Below are 24,584 nucleotides of genomic sequence, written 5' to 3' on the forward strand. Positions count from 1 at the left end.
TGATGATGGCCCTACTCCATAAAAATTCTGCATGATGAGGTAGACCAATAGATATAGGCCGAATATATACTTCGGTCGGTGTAAACACGATCGTCGCCGACTTCCATTGTTTCATAATAGTAAAATTAAAAGCGATGTTGTCACGCTCTTGAGCAGTGGTTCCCAACGTGGGCGATATCGCCCCCCAGGGAGCGATCTGGCAGTCTAGGGGGGCGAAAATGGCGAAGGGGGCGATAGGGGGGCGAAAACGGAAGAAGGGGGCGATAGGGGAGCGATGGCGCGTTAAAACGGCTATATTGGAGTCGGGACCGTAACTACCGCTCCCCAACCCCCCAATTGGGAGTTGAGGGCCCGAAATTGAAGGAAGCCCAATTTATTTCGTGAATTAACATGAATGATAAAGTATTTTTTTAGAAATTCATGAGACATTTTCAAAAGTTTGCGCGCTGCGCGCGATTTGATATTGTCATGTATCTTGATGTTGGAGCCCCCGTCAACCAACAAAAATACGCATGATTTATGGAAATGGGAGACTTCGGCGTCGGCCATCGCCACGACGCACCAAGACATATGAAGTTAGAGGCCATGTAACAAGCGACTCCGAGAAGTGTGCCAGAAGGATCGGCAGTGAGAAGACCTAGTCCAAAAGGAATGCCCTTGTGCTGACCGAAAACTTCGATATATATAGCCTACAATATATGTTTAATTGTCCATTGGCGCCTCAATGGCTGGCGTCGAATGTTCCTGTCCTGGCGACCTTAACCCTACAGGACAAATGCCATCCCGCAAGGAAAAAATTATTTGACAGTAAAGAAATACCAATATGAAATCATGTGCATCTTCTAGTTTGGTACGTCACGAAATATTATCATGTAAAGAAGTCAATATAACAACGATTCCGCCGAAGATGTTTAAATATTATTTAGGGGTCGTACCTTTTCCAACATACCACATCGACCATATATTGACCGATTCAAACTTGAATTATATAAATTTGTCGCGCTTCGCGCGTTTAGGCAAAATACGGTGACTCAACAAACAGTACATGAAACAGGGTAGGCTTGTAGCTGATATGTAGCGACAAAAAGCCCACTGGCTAAGGGGGGTCTGGGGTTTGGTTTATCACGATATGGGGCCAAAGACCAACGTTTTTTTTTCGGGGGGGGGTGACGAAGTGCTGTTTGTCGGTTCCCGATATTCGGGGGGCGATGATCGGTGTGGACTGTGGAGCTTCAAAAGTGGGCGATGGCTCGAAAAAGGTTCGGAACCACTGCTCTTGAGTCTTGACAATGGTTCGACGGCCAACATTTAACGAACACAAATGAACAGGTCTAGCTGTGTTTCTCTGCTGTATGAATATACTGGATATTGTTTCGCTGCAACCAGTACATGCTATGCGGACCGGACGGAGAAAGCATGCTCTCTGGAGTTTATATCAAGAAGTTTGTACAAGCTCTTCGAGTGTACACTGTACAGGTACGAAAGAAGGCCAAGTGTAATTATTGTGCCAAGGAAGTTCAAGGACTAATTTCGCGGATGATGAAGCATACTCAGGAGTGTAACAGGACCCCTATTAGCAGCAAGTGCAAATTCGCTCGTCCAGTGCAATTGGTTGAAGAGCTGTATATCATCCAGTGCGTTTTTGCAGTCCAATGAAAAGGATTCATTGCTTGATAAAATGAAACGAAGGACAGCCAATTACATTGAGCCACACCAATTCGTGTGGATTTTGGATCCAAGAGCGCGGGGATGCGGCTTAAATCAGTCAGGGAGGCGAAAGATAAGAGACCTTGCGCTTCAATTATTCAAGGATTTGTATCCTTTGCGTTCGACTTCTCACGAACTTGTCAAGCAATGGTTGGCCTATGATATGAAAACAGGTGTCTTTCATGGAGACAGCTCAGTTTGGGCACCCTGCATTACAGCAAATCCCATGATCTTTTGGAGTGACGTACATGAAGATGCAGTGGACATTTCTATGTTAGCCAATACCTTACTTCTCACCGCATGTGGCCTCGTGTGAACGACTATGGTCAGCAGCAGCTGCCACCGTTACCAAGTCTAGAAATAGGCTAAGTTGCGGAAGTCAAGAAATGATTCTGAAGATTAATAGTCACCATTCGCTTGGAAAGTCTGACTGTCAGAAATCGAAAGACTTATTAAGGAAGTTTGTAGAATACTTGCGGCGGAAGAAGAATCTGAGAAGGTTATCGATGAAATCAGCGAAGCCGAGGAAGTAACCAGCGAAACTGACGATGATAATACATACCCTACGACTCTTTTGAGTAGTGTAAATGGTATATTCAGTCGACTTGACGGGCGGGACGATTTCATAACTCCGCTCATGATGCAGGATGACTTATTTATGGACAATATTGACGATGATGTCGTAAAAGTAAAGCAGTTGTTGCTCTATGCTGCTCAGTGTGCCGTGGAAGCCACTCAGTGATTTTTTTTTTCAATAAAATATTCGTTGAATACAAGAATTTTCTTCGAGCATTCCATGCCGTGCAGTCGCAGTAATCACTGTACCGTCATTTTAGAAGGTATTCGACATCATTAGGATATCATGGGTAGAAAAAAAAAACAATAAAAAACATGTTTTAAACAAGGGCCATGTTTTAAACATGTGTGTTTTAAATTGATTTTTGTTTTAAACACAACCCTCGGAGCTCACCACTATGCTATCTCCTGTATTAAGGTCTTTTGGAACAATTTATATCTATATTCTATATCCAATCGAAGTATTCATGTATTGCGACGCGAAATTCTGCGTCACGTGTGTCCTGTATATGTTATATACTGTTAATACATAGCACTATCGATCCATGGATTTCTAGAAGTTGTAGAAATCTTTCTACGGATGACTTGTGATTTTCCCGGGAGGAAAAATCCCAGTCTTGTTGGTTTCTATGCTCGCTCCCGACACTATTATTTTCATAAGAATGTACCAGACCGTACTTTATATTAATCGAAGTTCATTCCCTTGAACATTTGAAGGGTAAATGTCTCTGCACCAACCTTGATGTGTATCAGATTAATTGTACAGGTAGAAAAACAATTAGAACATATTATAATTCTTTCACACGTGAGAATAGTACTATAGATTATCAGAATTTCGCTCTAATTAGTTCTTTCCGCTCCTTGCCTGGGAATGAAACTGGACACTGGATTTCAAGAGTGGTAATCAACAGATGGACTTCACAGAATAAAGCGCTGCACTAAATCCTCGATCCGTTCCGAATCGTTGCGGTGGAGCCGTATATTTTTACCGGGAGTTGATATTAATAAATCATAAATTGGGATTCGGGCTATTTCTATTTTACAATAGTATGACCAATATCAATATATGTTTTGCGGTGATATTATAACAAATAATACTAAACTCGGACCAAATCAGATTTTCTAAATAGCTTTGTGGCCCACCTCCAAATGCTCCTGTGGCACGCCAGGTTGAGGCCCCTGATGTTTCCTCTAATTTTTCATGAGTCTGCGCGAACTCACCAACTCATTGCGCGGTCCCTTGGACAACAGCGCGTAACAACTAAAAAAGGTCTTCACTTGCGCCTTTTTGTGCGCAGCTTATTGTGCGCAGAGACCGTGTCAGCACTGCGCAATTGCGCACGCGCGCATAGCTTAGAGGGAACAATGATTAGAAGGTCAGTGATTAGTTTAAATATATCACCTTATGTGTATTGTATAGTAGGCCTAATGAGCATTTCTCGCTCCGCCTACCCTTTCGTAGCGGAGTACATAACTTCATCGATTTACATATATGCACTGATTGCAGGTGTTTTTGTGAGCACAGTCACGTAGATGCCATCAAAACCAATTCTAAACAATAGCTACCTCATATGCGGGAGCGATACCGTGATAATTTGCGAGTGCGTGTCAATAATTTGATTGTTTTTTTTTTATAGACTTCATGTTGAAGACCCGCGTTGACTCAACAAGAAAGCGGCTTGACGTGAATAACCAAGCCAAACACTCCTGACACCGAGAAATAGCTAATCGATATTCATATCAAAATAGATTCGGAAACCGTGACCGTTCAGCAGATCAACACATCAGCAGCCAGGCTATGTTCCGCAATATGTCAACCGGTGCTTGACAATATACGGACGAAACTTGGATTGCAGGCAGTATGAATCATTGTAGGCTAACCCGCTTATTTAATGTACACGTCCATATCTATGGTTGCATTTAAGGCATTGCTATTTTAAAAAGAACATAAATGCGTTTTTTTCAAAATATTGATAATTAGGCCATATTTGTGCAAATACTTTCGGGGATGAATGTAGTGTGAGCCTATAACAGACGATATTCGACAGATGGCCGATAGAGTCAACGCACACGATTTGGAGTGGCTGGAACCCGCGAGATTTGAGTCGGTTCAACGCTTATAGCATGACAATGTTTTAGATCAGGGGTGGGCAAACTTTTGAGCTCGCGGGCCGCATTCAACATCTGAATCCATTCGCGGGCCGCACTATATAAAATTGGTATTATAAACCAAAACGCAATATTGGTATTTGATTATATAGTGAGTACATAGAGATAATATATGTGCTTATTTAAAACAACCCAAACATTTCTTTGATGATGTCGTACACGAGTCAGAAACATAGTGGCGAGATTTCACAGGCTGATTGACCTCAATAACCAATCTGTCATAACTATGGAGATGAAAGTGGGTTGTCCCGATTCATAGAACAGGATTGAAATTTAAATCTGTGAGCAGCGATCTGTTCATAGATTTACTAATTCCAATTTTGGTTCAGTTCACATGACACACAATGCTGACAGCATCATAACTATGTTAGCTTCACACACGCTTCTACTATGTGTAGGTAAAATATAAACACGCCAATTCTACGCATACAGAGAGAACGAATTTACCTAAGACACGCGCGCATCGTTTTCATAAGTACATCACTGAAATAATTAAAACTGGACTGGCCAATCTGAAATCACACTCGTGATCCGAATTATGTCAATCTCGTTTTGGATTTCTATGTTTATCTGTTGAAACCTTTCAAACTGCGTGGGCATTGAGATCGGGCTGTTGCGCCTGAAATTAAACATAAAAAAGAATATAGGAAGTATTAGAACAGTGGTTCTGATTTTTTTAAGATACGCACCCCCCCTCCCCTTATGATAGTGAAAGATTTCGCGCCTCCATATCGTCATATCACAAAACGCAACCAGGATGCTAGCAAACCTAACGGATAGTTTGATGGCATTGAAGTTTACGACTGTGGATGATAGATTTTTAAATATGAAATTCAGACTAAATGCATAGCAACAATTATGAATCGGATGTAAATCGCGCAGAGCACGAATTTTTTTTTCAGTTTAGCTCAGCTTCGCGCCCCCTTCAGATGCTTTCACGCCCCAAGGGGAGCATGTCACCCGGTTTGAGAACCACTGTCTTAGAATTATCATGATGAAATATACTAAGTAAAAGTTTAATCAAGTCCCTGCATTGATTCGATTTTTAGTACGGATTTTATCAATATTTAAAAAAAAGTTTCTTTAGACTCTCGCGGGCCGTACAGAAAAGCGTTGCGGGCCGCTTGCGGCCCGCGGGCCGTAGTTTGCCCAACCCTGTTTTAGATTATTGATAAGTAATGCGTGCTCCGATGATGATGACCGCAGACCGTAAAAATGCTGCATCACGATGTAGACTGGGCCAATTAAATTCGAGGTCCTTATAAGACAGAGATCGTAAGCATTTCTCGACAAAGGAGTCATATTTACTAGGGATGGTGTGAACGCGAGGTTCACGTTCGCGTTCTGTGTGTGAACCTCAGAAATTGAGAGGTTCACGTTCACAAACGAACCTTGGTAGGTTCTGCACTGTGAACCTTTTTCATATATTGCAATTTTCCACGTTATTGGTTAAAATTCATTACATTTCAACTGAGGGCCACTCTATGCATGGCACTGACAGCATAAAAAATCAACACTAAACGAGCATGCAACATTTACAATCTCAAAAATTTTAGTTGATTTTTTACAAAAGTTTGCTCGAAACATCCAGTCTTCCGTTTTTAAATATTTAGTGACTCTCTACTGTGAGGTTGACCCGCAATCACACAATATCAAGAGCGAAATACGCTACAGGCTACATGTAGGTAGGCCTATAGTCAGCGAATGATGCTTATATACTCCTGTATAACTTGTTATTGGGATGAAATAGGTAACAAGTATAGAAACCCTTTTTACATTCTATTCAATATCAATGTAGCAATACTAAGACGCTGAATACATATTCCGGTCTGGCCTATAGACCGTTTAAGGCATAAGCTTATATTCCCTTGCAAGTCTTCGTCGAAATTGTTGGCAAAGCGACGGAAGAAATTGATTTTATGGGATAATTATATCATTTAATTGCTCCAGTTGATATATTTGATACTTCTGCATCGTGGCATAATGTGGCCCGAGTCGTCACTAGATATCGTATTGTACATTAATATCACTTTACTGAAATGCAGGGTTCGAATTACCAATATGACGTCACGTGACGTCATGAGGTTCACGTTCGTGTTCACACAGAACCTTTCAAAAAGGTTCGCGTTCACACGAACCTGAACCTTTCAGAGGTTCACACCATCCCTAATATTTACCCTATTGATCAATTGTCAATTTCATTTCACTGTGACGTCACAATTGAAGATTCGTCACGTCATGTCTAATAGAAAAAAGTACAAAACGTACATACAAAATTTGTTTTAAACAAGGGCCATGTCTCGAACATGTTTGTGTGAAAATGATTTTTGTTTTAAATGCAACCCTGTCCATATTACTAAGACTAAACAATACGATTCCGCTATCACGATTTTACGACGACTAACAATAACAAAAATACTTAAAGGTCAACTGCATCTTCATGACAACTTTGCGGAATCATGTTCAGAATTTTTTTTCATAACGAAATTACCGACTTTCCGTGTTTCAACTCAATCGGAAATTGCCGTAATTTTGACTGAAAGTTCCAATATTGGCATGTTTACGGAAAAAGCAGAATGTGCATCGTGACGTCAAGTGAGTGACACATATTATCAACACCGGTCACAGCGGCTGTTTGTGTTCTCGCAGTTTTTATTCTATTCAGTTATGCCCGAGGTTTCCATTGTAACGGATTTGCCAAGTGATATTGAGACTGAGTCCGAGTACTCGGATGTCGAATGTAAGTATCATTTTTGCACGTACTTACAAAATTACCGTTTAAATGCCGGATTGGTTCAGGTGTTGATGCGCTCGATCCCACGTCAGTGGAACCCCTTGCAGCTTCATATGATGGGTCATGATCAGTCTAGCTTGCTCAGCGCAAGCCACTCGTCGAGACTACATGAAATACAGTTGTATAATATAGTCTGTAGTGTAATAGCTCGTTTCAGTCATGTATCTTGTCTATCTTGATAAGTTTTTGCTGTAAGGAGGTTCCGAGAGTTACTGACAGAATTAAAGTGTATCACAGAATTGCCAGGATGCAATTCAGTGTGTCTGGACGTTGACGTATTGCAGATGTCCTACTATGGATATCAACAGGAATATGGCCGCAGAATAATAACATCGAGTTCAATGCATGAATAGGATGAGTCTCTGATTCGGTCGCCAAATACTTGTCTCGCACTAATACACTTGTTTTCACTTTTCAGGAAGTTGAAACATACTGCCTACAGAAATTGTGTTCGCTGGGTATGGGGATTCTGTGGCAAAAAGCAGCTGAAAATCCTGCCTGCATGCGTTGTTACTGCTGTCCGAACAAAATTTACGTCAAATCCTTATAAAGGATTCCAGTTCAGTAACGCCACATTGTGAATGTACAGTTGTATTCCAAATAATAAACGCATATATCTCATCGACCAAAATAACTACTGTGTCAGGCAGAAAAGCATATCGAGTTTTATGTCGGTCGGGCAATAGCTTCCTCTCTGCTAATTTTGATTATGCTGCTAGTCAGAGGAGGTGGAACGGTCTCAGCACAATCACTCAACTCAACATCAGTTTCTGGTCCAGTTCTGATGAGTGCTTGAACTTCTTCGACAAGCTCGTTGCAGTAATCTAAACAGGCATAACAATATGACGAAATCTTATGATGCAGTCAGATCGACGGCAGTTACCAAATGTTGAATTTTCAAGTATCTTGTGGACCGTACATTCCCCATTTTTGTACTTCGGGTATTTGACCGCGGTGCTCTTTCTTTCGGCATTTTCTGAGTTTTTGAGCAATTTTCATTGAAATGCAGGATTGTCAACTGCATCCTACAAAAAATGCATAATTGATGAGGCTAGTAATCATACCAAAATCTGATATAGGTTGTTTTGAATAGCCGAGACACTGCAAGGTACCTACCTGGCTTTTTGACTGAAATATGGTTGTAGTGATATAACTTTGGCAGAAATGATTGAGGAGGGCATTCATTGAATGATTCACTTCCAGCAGTGCTTCCATTCGGCGATAGATGGCGTATGTCATTTTTCATTCGCGTGGAGTAGAGAACATCGCAAATCCTTTCATATGCCAATGAATCTGAAAATGGATTGTCATAATGGTAAACAACAGAATCAAAGATGCTATTCATTGTAACTTAAATTTAGGCCTATATGTATCATGTATATATGCTGAATGCTGGAGCAGTTTGTTTCTTTTTGATACAGTCAAGTCTAGGCTATTTCATCTTTAAAGGATGTGTAACGGCATCTACACTGCCCGTAATGGCCGTAAATCAAAATCTGGAGTATGAGCAGTTTGTGCAGTCTTGCTTGATTCTCAGTGTGCTACCTAAACCAGACTCTTGCACGTCCGACTCTGATTGACACATTGGACAATGTTGAAAAATGCTCACCAGCTTATTTCTGTCAACAATCACAAACTGGGTCTTCTTGCTAATCTCCAGACATTCCTCTGAATCTGAATGCCTGCAAATCAATATCTTGGTGAAGACTTGGTACAAATATGATTACACTGTTCAAGTACTCACTCTGACTCGCCATCTAACTCTGTTGGGTGGAAGCTATCATCAGTTGACAGGGATTGGAAAGCACTTTCACAGTCTTCATAATCCTCTCCAGCAATAGGGTTTGGACAGCGATGAAAAGACACTTTGGGTACCGAATATCGCGTAATCGAGCAACCATACGCGACACCAGATGTACCTCCGTGCCTCATCTTCTTCATACCTTCCATATTCACAATCAAATCCTGTATCAAAATCAATCCCAACACTAATAACTATCTGTTTACCATACTGAGCTATACCAGGACTTTAGCCGTGTCACTCACATGACGTCATTTCATAGCTGAATGATTTCATATCCGTTTTTCAGCTTTTCGATTTATAATTTAAATTACTTGAAAACTATCATGTAATTTCAATTTTTATCATTTTATTCATATTCCTAACCACATAACGTACGATATAAGGCAAAGTCATTTTTAAGATGCAGTTGACCTTTAATGTAATTGTAGCATTATTTTACAGAAATACCATTTGGGTAAACGTTCTACATGCGGTACCGTCCCTACCAGGGCTCGGTACCCTTTCTCATGTTGCGTGTAAGATGGCAAATTCTCAAAAAATCACCAGTAGCCTACCAACCTTTTTAAGTTCTCGAAAGAGATGCAATACTTTTGCTATCCACATTCAGTTCCAACTGTAGGCGTGGACAAGAGATTTTGCACATGACTTCTATTATTGGGTATCATCGCATTGCATCGCAACCTTCTTACCAAGGTTCACTGTAAGAGCGTCATCAACTTATGATTCTTAATATTCGATGATACAATGATAGTTGATAGGATGAAAATAACCGTTTTAACAATCACCGACAGATGCCTTATGGAGAACACTAAAGGGCATCCGGCTTGTGTAACACATCGTTTTTCGTTCGTTAAGTATCATCTGAATGACTGCTATTGTAATGGAAAGGAAGCTAACAACGACAGGAAATTGTTTCGGAAATTCTAACGTGATCGTGGGATCGCTTCGGCAGACTATATAAGGCGCCGACGATCCCTGAACATCACATCGATCATTAGCATTCGTCGCACATTGAACGATACAAGGTAAGTAATGAGAACAGTCGTCGGTTCTATAAAGGCACATCGTGGTAGTCAATTACATGGTTTTCTATTCAGCTAACATGCAAATCAAAACTGTTCTCATCCTTCTCGTTGTCGTCGGACTTGCAATGGAGACCAACGCCCTTTGGGGTCGACGCAGGCGGCGCTACTATTCTCGCAGACGCTACGGCGACCGTGACGTTGAGAACCGGGAAATGCGCGAAGATATGGATCAGGTAATTCAAAATTAAATTCGGAAGCAATCTGTTAAAAATTATCATATTTTAAATGACGATTAAGAACTTGTTTTTCCTTTTTATAGGACATGGACTTCGATGAAGCTTTCGCCGGTAAGTAAAATGGTTTGAGATGGGAGTGCCAATGAAAGTGTTCTTCGAAATGCTTTTAAAGGCAGAAGCTATTTATCAGCCACAGTAGGCCTCCTAATAGATACTCTGTACCCACCTACGCATTGCTACCGGAGATGATCGGCGACGAAATATATTTTTAACATTTGGAATTTCTCATTTAGTTTTTGCCCAAATGCACAATTTGTTTAATCGATTATGCTTTTATTCTACTTCAACTTCTACTTTGGCTTTGGCTTTGTCATTAGTGAATTTAAGTTTGCCGAGAAGATACAATTTGTAAGTTCGAAAATAGCCACCCCCTATTATCTGCGAGCCGTGCGCCACAAGTCGGCCACTTCTAAGTTAAGAGACCATACATACTGAAGCACTTGTCAGGCCGTTCATTCCTTAAATCCACTTCATCAACTTGTAGCAGTCCTGACATATTTTGATGGCTACTTTTACCTGTAATTAAGTAGAAATTTGAGGAATTACTTCTTTATCTACTTCTGCCTCTACTTGAGTATCAACGCGGAATTTTTTTGACCAGCTCTAATAAGTACTGATTCAAGCACATCACTGTGGTCAGCGTACAATTGAATACCTGGTGAATTACCAAGTTAATCAAAATTATGCGATTAGTAGACTAAAATCCTTGATTCTATAATCTATTCCGTGATAACCTTATTTTTCATTACCGAATTCATTGAATTACGTTTTTCAGCGTTATAGTCTCGTTTTCGAGATAACAATTCCCAAATCAAGAATATTCCATGACCTTTTAGTATCATCACAAACTTTCCATTTTATTGATCACCGGTTTCGTTTTCAAATAAATCTATGACCAAACCAATCTTTACAACATTCAAAACAATATTCAGTAAAGCGTGAAAAATAAATTATATAATGTTTGCGACCTTGTGAATTTCTGAATTATCCTCATGCATTTTCCACCTCATTTTCAGATCGTGGAGATTAAAGTCATCGGCGTTTTGGACACGGCACTTTGACGGAAATTCGTGAATAAATTATCATTTGCCGCATTAAGACTTGTTTTATCAATCGCTGTAGTACTGCAGGGAGGAATATCAGTAGGAATGGGCACAATGATTCGAGAACTGATATCTGAATTATATAGTTACAATTTTAATGATTTAAATTGAGTAATGAAAGATGAATTTTTTGATTACTGAAATTTACGATACTTGTCACTTTAGAATTAATTTATCAACGAATGTTATATCTTCGGTAATATTTTCCACGTCGGAAGTCTTGAAATATCGACCGAAATATATTTGTATCAAAAGGCTACTGGCAATTTTGCGATCGAAACGAGTTTGCAAAGTAGAATAATTCATATCAGGTGGTTATTCTGTTTACGCGAGTCCTGAAGTTTTACCAGAAATGAAGCGAAACTGCTTCGTGATTTCTCTAAAAAAAAAATGAGTTTTTCGGACATTTTGCAATTTGGAGGATTCGCGGACCTCTAGGGGTCCGTGGACACCCGGTGGAGAACCACTGGTATAGACTGTAGAGACACGGAATGAGTCGAGCGAAACTCAAACGTACCTCCGTATGCACGGTCCATTTTCAGATATTCTCCATCCAACGAATTAGTCTCGAATTATATTGCCTCTCCAAACTAGAAACTGCAAATTGCACTTATTCTTTAACGTATGGATTGTCATGACAGTGGCCTTTGCGAAATATGTAGGCCTATTGTGACAGCAAATGTCAAACATTTTTACTAACACGTCCTGTATATAATCACCAGCGACAATATTTATGAAGCATAGCCGAATGGAACTTATCCTACTCTAATTTGGAATGTCCATTTACGGATCTACGCATGGTTATTCCTGTCGTACGATATGTTTTATTGACCAGATGTATCCGAGGTAATTATAGCTCGCTTAGGCCAGGTACACCATAAAAGCGTCTTATAAATGCATACACCGTATTTGGTCGTATCGACATCCTACTATATCTGTTCTTTACGTCAGACATAAGTGTCTTGAGCAGATGACAATGATTAACAACATAATATTTGCGGATAACGCTCGAATCTTAAATCACTCAGATACGCAGCCATAAAATTGATGAACGCCTTACACCTTTGAATGCGTGAATTCACCTGCCTAATTGTGTGCCATATTCAAACGTTATAATCCGTGATCCACGAAGTATATTTTGAGAGAATATCAAAGAGACGTTATCAGGGTAGCGGTTATAGAACAGTCTTCCGATAATAACTTTAAGTTCAATTCAAGGTGACAGAGTCAACTACATTATCCATCCAACGGAATAGGAATTTCATTTACAGTTTTACAAATAACAAATAACAATGTAAATTTCACCCGTGCTGTGGCGCGAAAGAGTGAGTCCATGATAGACGTCGGGCGCAGCGTGGGGCTAAAAAACTTCAGAGTCAAGTTCACCATATACATACATTTATACAAGCATGACCGGTTGCAGATTTGACCTCGATCAGTGATTGCAACGCAAACGCGTCGAAGTACTCGTTCTCATTAGGGGGTAGTTATCACCCGAAGTGTTGCCCAACTATCGAATTATAACTGCAACGCTTACCAGCATTTCTCTGAGGCTAGAGTGTCTGGCGAAATATTGAAAATTTTGTGTCATTGCATTACCTTGGACGAGGAATGGACGCAATCATCACTTTGGTCACTCACGAATCGTGAGATTTGTGATCCTGCAAACGTGCATGGATATCTTTCGGATTCAATCAACAACCTGGACACGTAAATTTTGATAGAAAGCAAACGAAGTTATCGCGCTGTGGTAGCGTGGCCGAGCGGTCTAAGGCGCTGGTTTAAGGCACCAGTCATTTCGATGGCGTGGGTTCGAATCCCACCGCTGCCAGTCGGTCATCGTTATTTGCTTATCAGATAATCAAATTTTCAACTTTAATGGTGGTACCGATGAATTTTGGGGTGAATTAACATTTATTCGATTTTCGCAATTATCATAGAACGAATACTGAATATTGAATTCATAGCTGCCTATGGTGGTAGCTTTATCACCAGTACTTCACACGGTAGTGGGAGAATTCCTACCCAGACTGACGCACTCCTAGGTATAATAAAAATCATCTTCAAACACCACTCAACCAAGCTATAACGTAATAAACAGTGTTGTACGAGCGAACTGTTTTCAGCTGTTCTATGTACTATTTATATTATGTTATATTTATATTTAAATTAGTAGCGGAATGTGTGGAGATGTGTGACAGGTGTATAGCTTGGGTTGCATCCAAAACAAATGGTGTTTCAAAACACTTCGGTTAAAACATGTTTTTTTTTTAATTGTAAAATGATGCCATAATTGTGTAAATACTTTTCAAAAAACATTTTGCATCAACCTACGGACAATTACCACCCGATATAGCCAACGTATATTGATATTGGATGGTTGGAATCTTCAAAATAGTCGGTTCAACAGCGATAGTGCACATATTTCTTCAAAGGAGCTATATTTACCCTATATTTGCAATCGTCAATCTCAATCCCCTATGACGTCACATTTGACTATTCGTGACGTCATGGCTTGAATAAAAACAATAAAAAACATTTTTAAACAAGGGCCTTGTTTTAAACATGTTTGTTTCAAATTGATTTTTGTTTTAAATGCAACCCTATAGGTATATCAGAATCGTTATTGTAACGGTCGCTGCAACGGCTTGTTGCAAGACACGCTGGTATAGTGCTTGATTGGAGTCGACGCTACAGCTTACAGTTCCTGTTGTACGCACTAGTCACTGACTAATGACCGCTCTGAGTACACTCTTGCAATCCTGATCACACACGCAGATCCAAGGAGGTTTCTTTATAGCACAGAACAGCCAAATAGTAGTAATAGTGGTCAGAAACTTGTAGATTTACCAGGTTCGAATGATACTGCGGTTCAATAAGAAATAGAAAGAATAAATGAAGCGAAATGGAGCCAATTGTCTATCTTACGACTGAAGCGCGAGCGCGCCGACCTCAATATGCGGGTTCTGAGAACACGTGCCTCGCAGATTGCCTGTGCCCGTGTGTGCCGTCACGGTTTTGGTTTGCGTGCGGCCTACTTATGCTTTCGCGCATGACAGTCGTTTACACTCCCCCCTTAAGGACATTTTTGTGCAACACAAAATGTCTTTACAACTATTTTCGTAAACAATGTGGCTCCACTTTTACAAGCATTGCATCGAACACAAAAGGAGAAATAGACCCTAACAGGCAACAAAGACGGGCAAATGCTAATAACATACATCATACAGCGATAATACAAAACAGACAAGGATAATCTGAGACCAAATCACAAATTGTACTATCATTAATCACCTACAGTGTTATGCTCGGACACTTCAATACAATTCGAAACAACAGGAGCAGAGCACGGATGCAAGCTAGTTAAATGTAACTTTCCACATTTCCTACAAACTACGCGGTTTGGACAATCTTTACCGTGGTGCATTCTAGTACATCTGTCCCCACATCCATAACATAAAAACTTGTCACGCATAAACGATATTCGTTCAGAAAACGGTAAATTTTCAAAATCCACACAATCTGGGATATGGTGATCATTCTTTCCACAAAACATGCAATTATATTCGCCTGACATAACATTAGTTCCAAATGAAACACATGGCCTGTCACAGCCAAACTTTTGACCAGATTGCGTGACATTACTATTTCGGTTTTCATCCAACATTCTGAATTCTGGCATATTTCGACGTTCAGATTGATCCCTCACAAATGACACAAAATACTTAAATGGAGGGTAGCAATTTACATCATTCATCTGTGCCTTGTACTTCGACACTTTACAACACCACTTATCAATAAGTGACGGAGGTAACTTTTTCACCACGTACACATGATTTGACGAGTAATCAAGAGTGCCCAACTCTGGCACAAACTGTTTGTTCACAAAAACTTGCTCCAAGAAATCAGAGAATTCTTGCAGCCCAAGTCTATCATTTTCCTTTATATGACGCCAAGCTTTCAATTTATCAAGAAAGGCCTGCCCAACAACGACAGGGCTTCCATACCTACTTCGCAAGTCACTTATTGCTTTTCGATAAGATTCCTCGGTACCACGCAAAAAATAACATTTCACAACTTTCAACGGGCCCGGACCAAGATGTTGTTTCAACAAATTCATCTTTTCATGAACACAATACACTCTATCTTCAACTAACGCTTTAAACGAATTTTCCCATTCCATATAATTAGTTTCATCGCCATCAAAAACCCAAACTTTTATATCGGGTATTCGTGTCAACGGTTTCATGTTATACTGACTGTCAATTGGTATATCAATTGAATGATTAACGGGCATCTTTACAAATGTGTTTCGGCTGGTTTCTTCCGGTTCAATATGTGGGACATTGTTCATTTGCACAGGGGTTTTATCAACAACTGAGCCGTAGGATACGGGTTCACTAGATTTGACATTACATTGCCTTACTTCAGGGCAAACGCGTGCGTTACTACTAATAAACTCTTGTACCTTGTCTTCCGAATTCAACACGGGAACCTTACTCCGTATATCTCTATAACTTGGCTCTTCACGTACGACATCTTCATCGTCATCAAAACCAAAGAGGTTTTCGTTTTCCTCCCTTTCAATTTGCTCACAAGCCTTGATCACGGCTCGTTTTTCAGCAAGTTGACTCTCCAGAGCCAATTGCGACAACTTTGCTTCATCTTCAACTAGCTTCTTTTTCCTTTCAGCTTCAAGTCTTTCCATCTCTGCTTCATCTTCAACTAACTTCTTTTTCATTTCAACTTCTTGTCTTTTCATCTCTGCTTCATCTTCAACTAACTTTTTTTTCACTTCAGCTTTTTGCCCTGAAAATTCCAGTTTTACTTCCAAAGCGGCTGCTTCCCTTATGCTTGCATGACGTAGCTCTTTGTTACTGGCGAGGCTGGTGCGACTGTTTTGTGAATGTCGACTCGATCTCGAGCCGGCTCCAGATCTTGCTCGGCTACGGACGGATCCATTTTCGGATGGAAGCATCATGAAGTCCGCAACGGCTTGCCGAATTCTTTTGAAATCTATTTCAACCAACCTCAGACTGTCGGTGAAATCTTTTGTTTCCGTATTCTTGGCGAACTTCGAAACAATCTCTCCAGTAATTTTCTTCAATTCATCTCGATGACACATAACTCTTTTCATTGCTTCGCGCACTTCCTCTTTATTTGCGCATATCGCCATAACATTCTCAGTTGCATCAAAACATCTTTCAACTTCTCCTTTCGTTTCACGGAACTGACGTTCAAGTTCAACCAATCTCTGATCGAATCCATGGAAAGTGCCGTCACTACTGGTTGGAACATCAGAACCCACTGACTTGCTCTTCGCGGGGCTCTGGTCCACATTTTCTTCCTTGACACTTCCACGTACGTCTTCAACATTTTCCGAACTGGGTGGAGCTTGGCAGTCAGCACTTGTCTCTGACGTTGCCACGGTTTTACTTTGTACGGCTGAGCAGTCAGCTTTCTCTGGCGTTGCTGCAGCTTCCATGACTTTCAACTTTGTAACTGGTAAAGTTTCTGACTGTAACGGTCGCTGCAACGGCTTGTTGCAAGACACGCTGGTATAGTGCTTGATTGGAGTCGACGCTACAGCTTACAGTTCCTGTTGTACGCACTAGTCACTGACTAATGACCGCTCTGAGTACACTCTTGCAATCCTGATCACACACGCAGATCCAAGGAGTTTTCTTTATAGCACAGAACAGCCAAATAGTAGTAATAGTGGTCAGAAACTTGTAGATTTACCAGGTTCAAATGATACTGCGGTTCAATAAGAAATAGAAAGAATAAATGAAGCGAAATGGAGCCAATTGTCTATCTTACGACTGAAGCGCGAGCGCGCCGACCTCAATATGCGGGTTCTGAGAACACGTGCCTCGCAGATTGCCTGTGCCCGTGTGTGCCGTCACGGTTTTGGTTTGCGTGCGGCCTACTTATGCTTTCGCGCATGACAGTCGTTTACAGTTATAATATATGGGACTTAGAGATGTATTGGTTCGGTAGTTGCGATATCATCAACGGAAACGGTAGCCCTGAGTAGGGACTAACGGCAATTACATTGCTGCTGCCGAAAGTCAGTTTAGTCGAAATAACCTGCTTCTTTGTTACTTTGTTATCTGTGGTCAATCGCACTGTTGCGCCGATAGTGGTTTGATTCGTGTAAACCCAGTCTCGTATCTTACAAATATTAAGGAATGATTCCTATGTATAAGTAAATGATTTCAAAATGTTAAACGAGGCAAATGAAATCAGTTTTACCGTAGATCCGCACGGTTTACCTGAACATAATGATATACTCTGATATTACGGATTTCATATAATCCCGAACTTCTTCTCAAAATAACATAGATTCCTGTAGAAATGCGCCACCGCCTGCGATATGCAGCCCCGAATGGAAATATCGAAATCAGCCCACGCCATCGACATGACCGTTGCCTAAAACCAGCGCCTCAGACCACTTGGTCACGCCACCACTCGTCTCTGCCGTTACTATATGCCCATTATTCTCTCAATATTCCAAAGCAAGGAGTGAACAGTGGTCAGAACCCTTTGCGACCGGCGGTCTAGTATACTAGACCGCGACTGTTTAACACACAGGAGTCTATATTTAATCCAAGATAGCTAGACCTGTATTGGTCATAAACGATTGCAATCGGTTGGTATGTATAGCTCTTATAAATACGCATACATCAGACCATGTATAACCTAATGTTGCAATGTATATCCTGCTTGAAATGCAGATTGAACACGCAAAAAGGTTTCCCGCAAAATTGAATTTGTAATGATGTTCGCGTGAGTGACCGCCTGAAATATAAACCATTGTATCTTCCGTTCTAGACTTCATATAACCGATTACAGTTATCTTCTATGACTTGTTGTTGGTCATACTATTCTATGAAAGTCCTTATATCGAAGATTAGCACGTAGAAGATGTTTCAAATTGACGTGAAAGAAGCATACCTTATTACGTGAAAATCATGGCTGCGTAAGATGACCTGACTCGTTGCGGTTTCAAACAGATGTACAATTGCTTCAGGCAGTAGCAAATTATACATATAGTTAGCCATTATCCTGGCATATCCATCAATATCCATATCATGGAGCTTAGTTTTGTATAAGAAAGCCGACACCAGCCCTAACACCGCACAAATAAGCGTGCGAGTTAGGCTATTTTTGTACCCGAGCCTGTGATAACAACATCATATAGAGGCAGTTATATATCTGTTTTAGATGGCACACGAAGTTACTGTTGGCTTGTATGACTACTGTTGATCATACATGGAGCATTAGCCGTGTAGAATACAGTTCAAATTGATGCGAAATAAAGCAATGTATCACGTGAAATGACTTCCCGAGCGTATATGGGCACTGGGCAGTATCGAATAAGGCAATATGTGTATACTTACGGATTCCTTGCAGCTGCAAGTTACATATAACAAGCAACTGGGGTTGATAACACTTCAATAGCATGGAGATGTAGGCCTAGACTAACGGCAGCATTGCCAAGGCAGTTCCTATGTTCTGCACAACTGGACGCGCGTTGCCTTCAACGAGAATACGAGATTACGTAATCGATTACTCATCGGCGGCGGCCGCGTGATTGTGCTCATCATCACTACCTTTCCAAGATCGTAGCGCTGGGCTATGAAGCGCTATGGTAGCATGTAATGTCTCGTTGGAACGTAGAGATTCATGCGGAAGGCAATCAGGTGGTCATATACTAAGAGGGGGCCTAGGTATGACGTCAGGAGATATAGAAGAACAAAATTGTAATTTATTTTCAAGAAATCGCAAACATTTTCTCGCATAACGCTATTCCCTCTGGCGTCTGAGCCGTGAGAGTATCTCAGACCGCTAGGCGGCTACTTCAGGTTGACGACAACATATTGGGCGTCGATTTGAGCCATATGGATGACATTTTATCGTTTTCTATGTGTATGCAGTAAAATTTTGGTCAGTAGGCCGGCCGGTTACAAAGGGTTAATAAAATAATGTTCAATATATACCGACTTATTAATACAGCAACCACGAAGCCAGTGGATATGACGACTGTGGGATTTAATTCGATGTAGCCGAACTGACTGGTAACGAAATTCCATGTAGACCAAGAGGCATGCGATGGTGTGACCCCGAACCATATGACGTAGCCCAATATATACACAATACGATGGAGGGTGCGAAGTGCGAATCTCTGAATGGTTCAAGTTCGTGTGAACGCGAAACTTTTTGAAAGATTTTGTGTGAACGTGAACATGACCTTATGACGTTACGTGACGTCATATTGTCAATTCCAACCCTATACATTTTAATGAAGTGATATATTAATGTACACGGCAACTAGCGGCGACTCAGGTCACATTATGCCACAATGCTGGAGTACATGATGACTTTGTAAATGTCCCCTAATGTATCAATAGGAGCACGCAAATGCTATAATAATCCCATAAAATCAATATCTTCCGTCGCTTTGCTAACAATCTCGACGAGGACTTGCAAGGGAATATGAGCTTAGCCTACGCCTAAACGGTCTAGGCCAGTCCACAGTCGGGATAAGTAGGTCACGCTACGATAAGGAATAGAATGAGAATTTTCCATACTCCATACCCGCCCCAATCGTTTTATACTATATTTACCAATTTTCCATACTACAGCAACATTCCTCCATACCATATTTGATACTTTTTCCATACTTTCCCAAATTGCCCAACCTCTCAAGTGTTAGTTTTTGATGCGTGGAAATACTCCGGCGTTAATATTCTAATTACGTTTGATGAATTATCCTTTTAAACAGCTTTGATGTACCAATGATATGCCCAGTTTCTTTATATCGATTGTCGTCTGAGAGGCTGGTTGCCTATAATCATTGATGACTGAACGACATACACACGAGATTATCTGGGAATCACAACAGAAACTCATGACATGTAAATCTAGTGTGGTACACTGATAGCAGTAACATCACTTACAAAAATTGTTGACGAACTTATGCGTATGGTAGATGTAAGCGGCCATAAGCTACACTTTCGCACGCCGGTATAACTCGAAAAGACAGAAATATGTCGTTTCCTCTGTAACGAGTCCGGCTATGCTATCCATTTGCGAGTCTGCTATCGCCCATGAATACATATTCATATGCAAATGAACTCTTACTACTATAACGAATCAGGTGATTGCAATCACACCATTTGGCATACGAATGAATAACAACTGATATGCGAGAGATCGCTTGCCGCTTTTCAAGCGATTCTCGCTAATTGGAAGCACTGTGATAATACGAATTGATGAATTGCAAATGCGCAAGAAATATTAGAGATCCGATCGGCATTTCATACAGACGTTGCAACAATCGATATGTTGCGTCGATATTGGTTTGATTTGTTTAAACCCAATCTAATGTATTACGAAAAATAAGGTATGGGGTGAATGACTTCAAAATGATAGATGTTGGACTCGGAATCCGTCCCCCGAAACGACTATACCAAATGAAACAAGATATACCGTAGATTCGGACAGTTACCTAAGAATAATGATATTCACGGATATACTGCGTTCCGATAATCACGAACATGGACTCAAAATAATGAAGTCGAATGCTGTATAAAATCCGCCGCTGTCTGAAACTGCTAGCACTAATGGAAGGAAATCTTAAAAAGACTGGCAGCGGTGGGATTCGAACCCACGCCATCGAAATGACTGGTGCCTAAAACCAGCGCCTTAGACCACTCGGCCACGCTACCACGCCCCTACAAATGAGTATTACCTTATTTTTAGCAATATTCCCATAAGCAAGGAGTGAATACTGGCGTATGATTTGTAATTAAAATAGTATCCAATATATCTCTGACTAATTCATACAGGACCTAAGAGGCCTGTGGATATGACGACTGCGGGATTTGATCCGAAGTCGCCGAACTGACTAGGGATAAAATTCCACGTAGACTAAGCGGCGTCATCTCCCAATACGTCACCCTGACCATCTGACGTAACCAAAGATATATGCAATCAACCGGGCCTATACGCATAGTTAGGACATAAAAACGCCTGCCCCATTCATGAAGCGGTGGGATTCAAACCTATCTCTCTACATTTGATATCGATTTCACTTCAAGTTATGATTTATGGGTCTGAGGATCTGAAAATAATACACGACATTTTCCAAAAAGGAAATACGATTAATGCGAATCCTATCTCGATCCTTTCAGCAATTTAATTTTGGAGATGAAAGTCTAATTATTGCGCTTATTGAGATCTGAGTATTCAGTTCATAGCATCGTATCCTTTTGGTTTGAAATTTGTATTTCACTCGGAGTGGCGTCATAATCGGCAATATCGACTGTTGCTAAATAGGGCTGGGCACAATGATTCGATTACTCGAATCTGAATCGAGTATTAACTTTAATGATTCGAGTCGAGTAGTAAAAAATGATTTTTTTTCGAGTACTGACATTATACCCTTCTCGTAACTGAAAGTTAATTTACTAACGAGAACTTTAGTTTTGATGCTATTTTCCATTGAGGAAGCCTCGAAACCTTGATTGGCTATGTCGCAGCACACGAGACATAGTACAAAGCCACGAACGCGACTGTAAATAACACACTTCCGAAGTCTTGATCATCACACAACATTGTGAACAAGTGCAATGAAATCGATAGGGTCGAAAACATGCCAAAGTATCTTTAATGTGACGGATAACCGTCATACTCACCAACATAAAAACTATTTCCTGTTGAGTCAATACCGATCTTTGCCATCAAATCTACGAGGAAAAGGAAATAGTTATCACGCACCCGAAGATTTCAACGTTTTTATTTTTGCTGATTAAGGAGCTATTGTTTCGAATTGCTTTTGATGAGAACGACATGACTGTACTTGCATTAGCTCTACCGATCATTGTATATGTTTCAATCCATTAGGTTTTACGTGTCGCCATTTGAGAGTGTACGGAGCGGGAAATGTGTCATAGGCCTACCATACAATATGTATATGGTGATGATTTGACGGTAATCACACGTATTCGGGTTGGTGCAACTGCATGCAGGAACAGCACTGATACACGATATACGATTTATACTGAGCTACCGCATAACCTAACATAAAAATAAACTCACATCTGCCATTCTATTTGCGAGAATATGCAACCAGACTCACTTTACCAGAAGTGCTAAAGGACAAATATTTAAACACGAAATTTGTACCAAAGAAGGACTTTTGAAGACACTCCGTTTCTCGCCCAGCGTGAGTCTGTCAAACCATTGTTGTATCGCCGATATGTAGATGATACTTTAGTTATATTCAGGAATGAGTCGGAGAGTAATCAATTTCTCATTCGCTTAAACTCGCTTCAACCGTCTCTGCGATTCACAATCGAAAAATAACGCAATAACTCACTATCATTTTTGGACGCTTTAGTATAAAACAGGGGTGTCAAACATTCGACATCCGCATCCAGCCCGCCCGACGATTCAACCGGCCCGCGAAGGGATTCTGAAAAATGGCTGTATTATCCCTCACATGTTTTGAATTTTGACATATGTAGAGATTTTTAGTACTTAAGACTTTCATCCCCCCCCCCCAGTATCTTCATGGGCCACATTATAAGCATCCGCCAATGGTGCTACGGTTTCACTGAAATGAGCATCAGCTATACAAGCTTCTGCCGTTGACATGTGATTCCGATGAGGGAAAAAGTGCACACGGAGCTCAGAGTTTTGTGGGAAATTCATCCTAATCGAAGTTGTTCACAGAGATCAAAGCCCCAGTTAGAAACCGGTATATGTATGTATGCTACAGGCAGAACATAATTGTTACACATATATATGTCTAAGATATCTGTGGTCACACTTCATTTTTGCTTATGACTTAACTGCTCCTCGACTTCCACAAAAAAATCGCGATATAATGATGATAAACCAAATTTCAACGTCTTCTGTGTCTACAGTTAAATCTCGTGTAGGCCTATTCCTCACAACGCATACACGGGATTGTTGCCAGACTACGACCAAAACAAAGCCAGCATAGCATTATGTCATGCCAACGTATATATCGTTGCTGAAGTCACTGTTTTAGCAATTTATATAATTGTATATTGAACCGACCATTCATCGTCGTTTGCTAATTCCATCGTTTGAAAATAAAAATGTTGATAGAATATAATACTTTGAACCATAGGCTGTAGCCTATAATAGAGTATTCAAGTGGACAAAACGGGCATGGATTTTGAGTGAACATTTTGGAATAATGTGACTGTTCCGGCCCGCGAGAGATTTGAAGGTCTGAATCTGGTCCGTGACCCAGGTTGAGTGACACCCCTGGTCTAAAAGCACAATACCAAGTTACCAACCAATTTGAAATGTCTTAAGGCAACCGACATTCACTGGAAAATACCTTCGTGGGACTTCATTTAGTCCTCGACGCAGAAAAATCAGCCTCATAGGCACCCTCGTGCCTAGAGCGTTGATGATATGTTCGGGTAACAAACCGAGTTTAGTACTTGACAATATCCGCAAAATATTGCTTGATAACGGTTATCCTGAACACGTCAGCAACCGCGGCATAGAGGGGGAATTACCGCAATTCAACGCAAAAAAAGTCAACAGAGCACACCGAGGAACAACCAAATATGTATATATCCATCGACCTTGGATTGGTTCTATTTCCACCCGCTTTGAAAAAAAATTGATTTCCGCTGTCTGTGAGTATTACGACACAGTGAAAACTAACGTGATTTTTACGACAACGCAACTGCTCCTTTCAACACGTAAACGTGCTTACTGCAATTCAACATAGTAATGTGGTTTACGAATATAAGTACCACTGTGGTTGTGGCTACGTAGGAAGAACATCGGAGCGTTTACGGAATGGATAAACCAGCATGTCCCTAGATTTATCAGAACACGTGCACGCTTGGTCTACAGAAATAGTTCATGTAACCGACCATCTTTAAATAATACGTTGAACGCTCTCTTTTTGAGATTTCATTCCATACTGGTGATGTTATATTTTATGATACGATTGCCTATATATAATGTCCTTTCCGATTCTCTACTAGTTACTGATGATTACCCCTGACGAGTGTCAGCCGGAAATATTCAGGTTCGTTTCAATATGAATAT

The 24,584-nt window shown here is 40.6% G+C and overlaps 1 long non-coding RNA gene and 2 other non-coding genes across 3 annotated transcripts; 2 read left to right on the top strand and 1 right to left on the bottom strand.

The window, feature by feature from the left end:
* The first annotated feature begins 9,949 nt into the window (after window positions 1-9,949).
* LOC145438163 (uncharacterized) lies at window positions 9,950-11,469 on the top strand. The gene is made up of 4 exons (XR_013914865.1): window positions 9,950-10,075; window positions 10,148-10,308; window positions 10,395-10,422; window positions 11,388-11,469. It is a non-coding gene; the product is annotated as an uncharacterized LOC145438163 (long non-coding RNA).
* Window positions 11,470-13,223: 1,754 nt separating this feature from the next.
* Window positions 13,224-13,305, top strand: Trnal-aag (transfer RNA leucine (anticodon AAG)). The gene has a single exon. It is a non-coding gene; the product is annotated as a tRNA-Leu (tRNA).
* A 7,821-nt stretch (window positions 13,306-21,126) lies between these two features.
* Window positions 21,127-21,208, bottom strand: Trnal-uag (transfer RNA leucine (anticodon UAG)). The gene has a single exon. It is a non-coding gene; the product is annotated as a tRNA-Leu (tRNA).
* Window positions 21,209-24,584: the final 3,376 nt, after the last annotated feature.

Source organism: Botryllus schlosseri, chromosome 4, assembly GCF_051294905.1.
Source record: "Botryllus schlosseri isolate E-star chromosome 4, Bs_hap1, whole genome shotgun sequence".
Classification (NCBI taxonomy): Eukaryota; Metazoa; Chordata; class Ascidiacea; order Stolidobranchia; family Styelidae; genus Botryllus; species Botryllus schlosseri.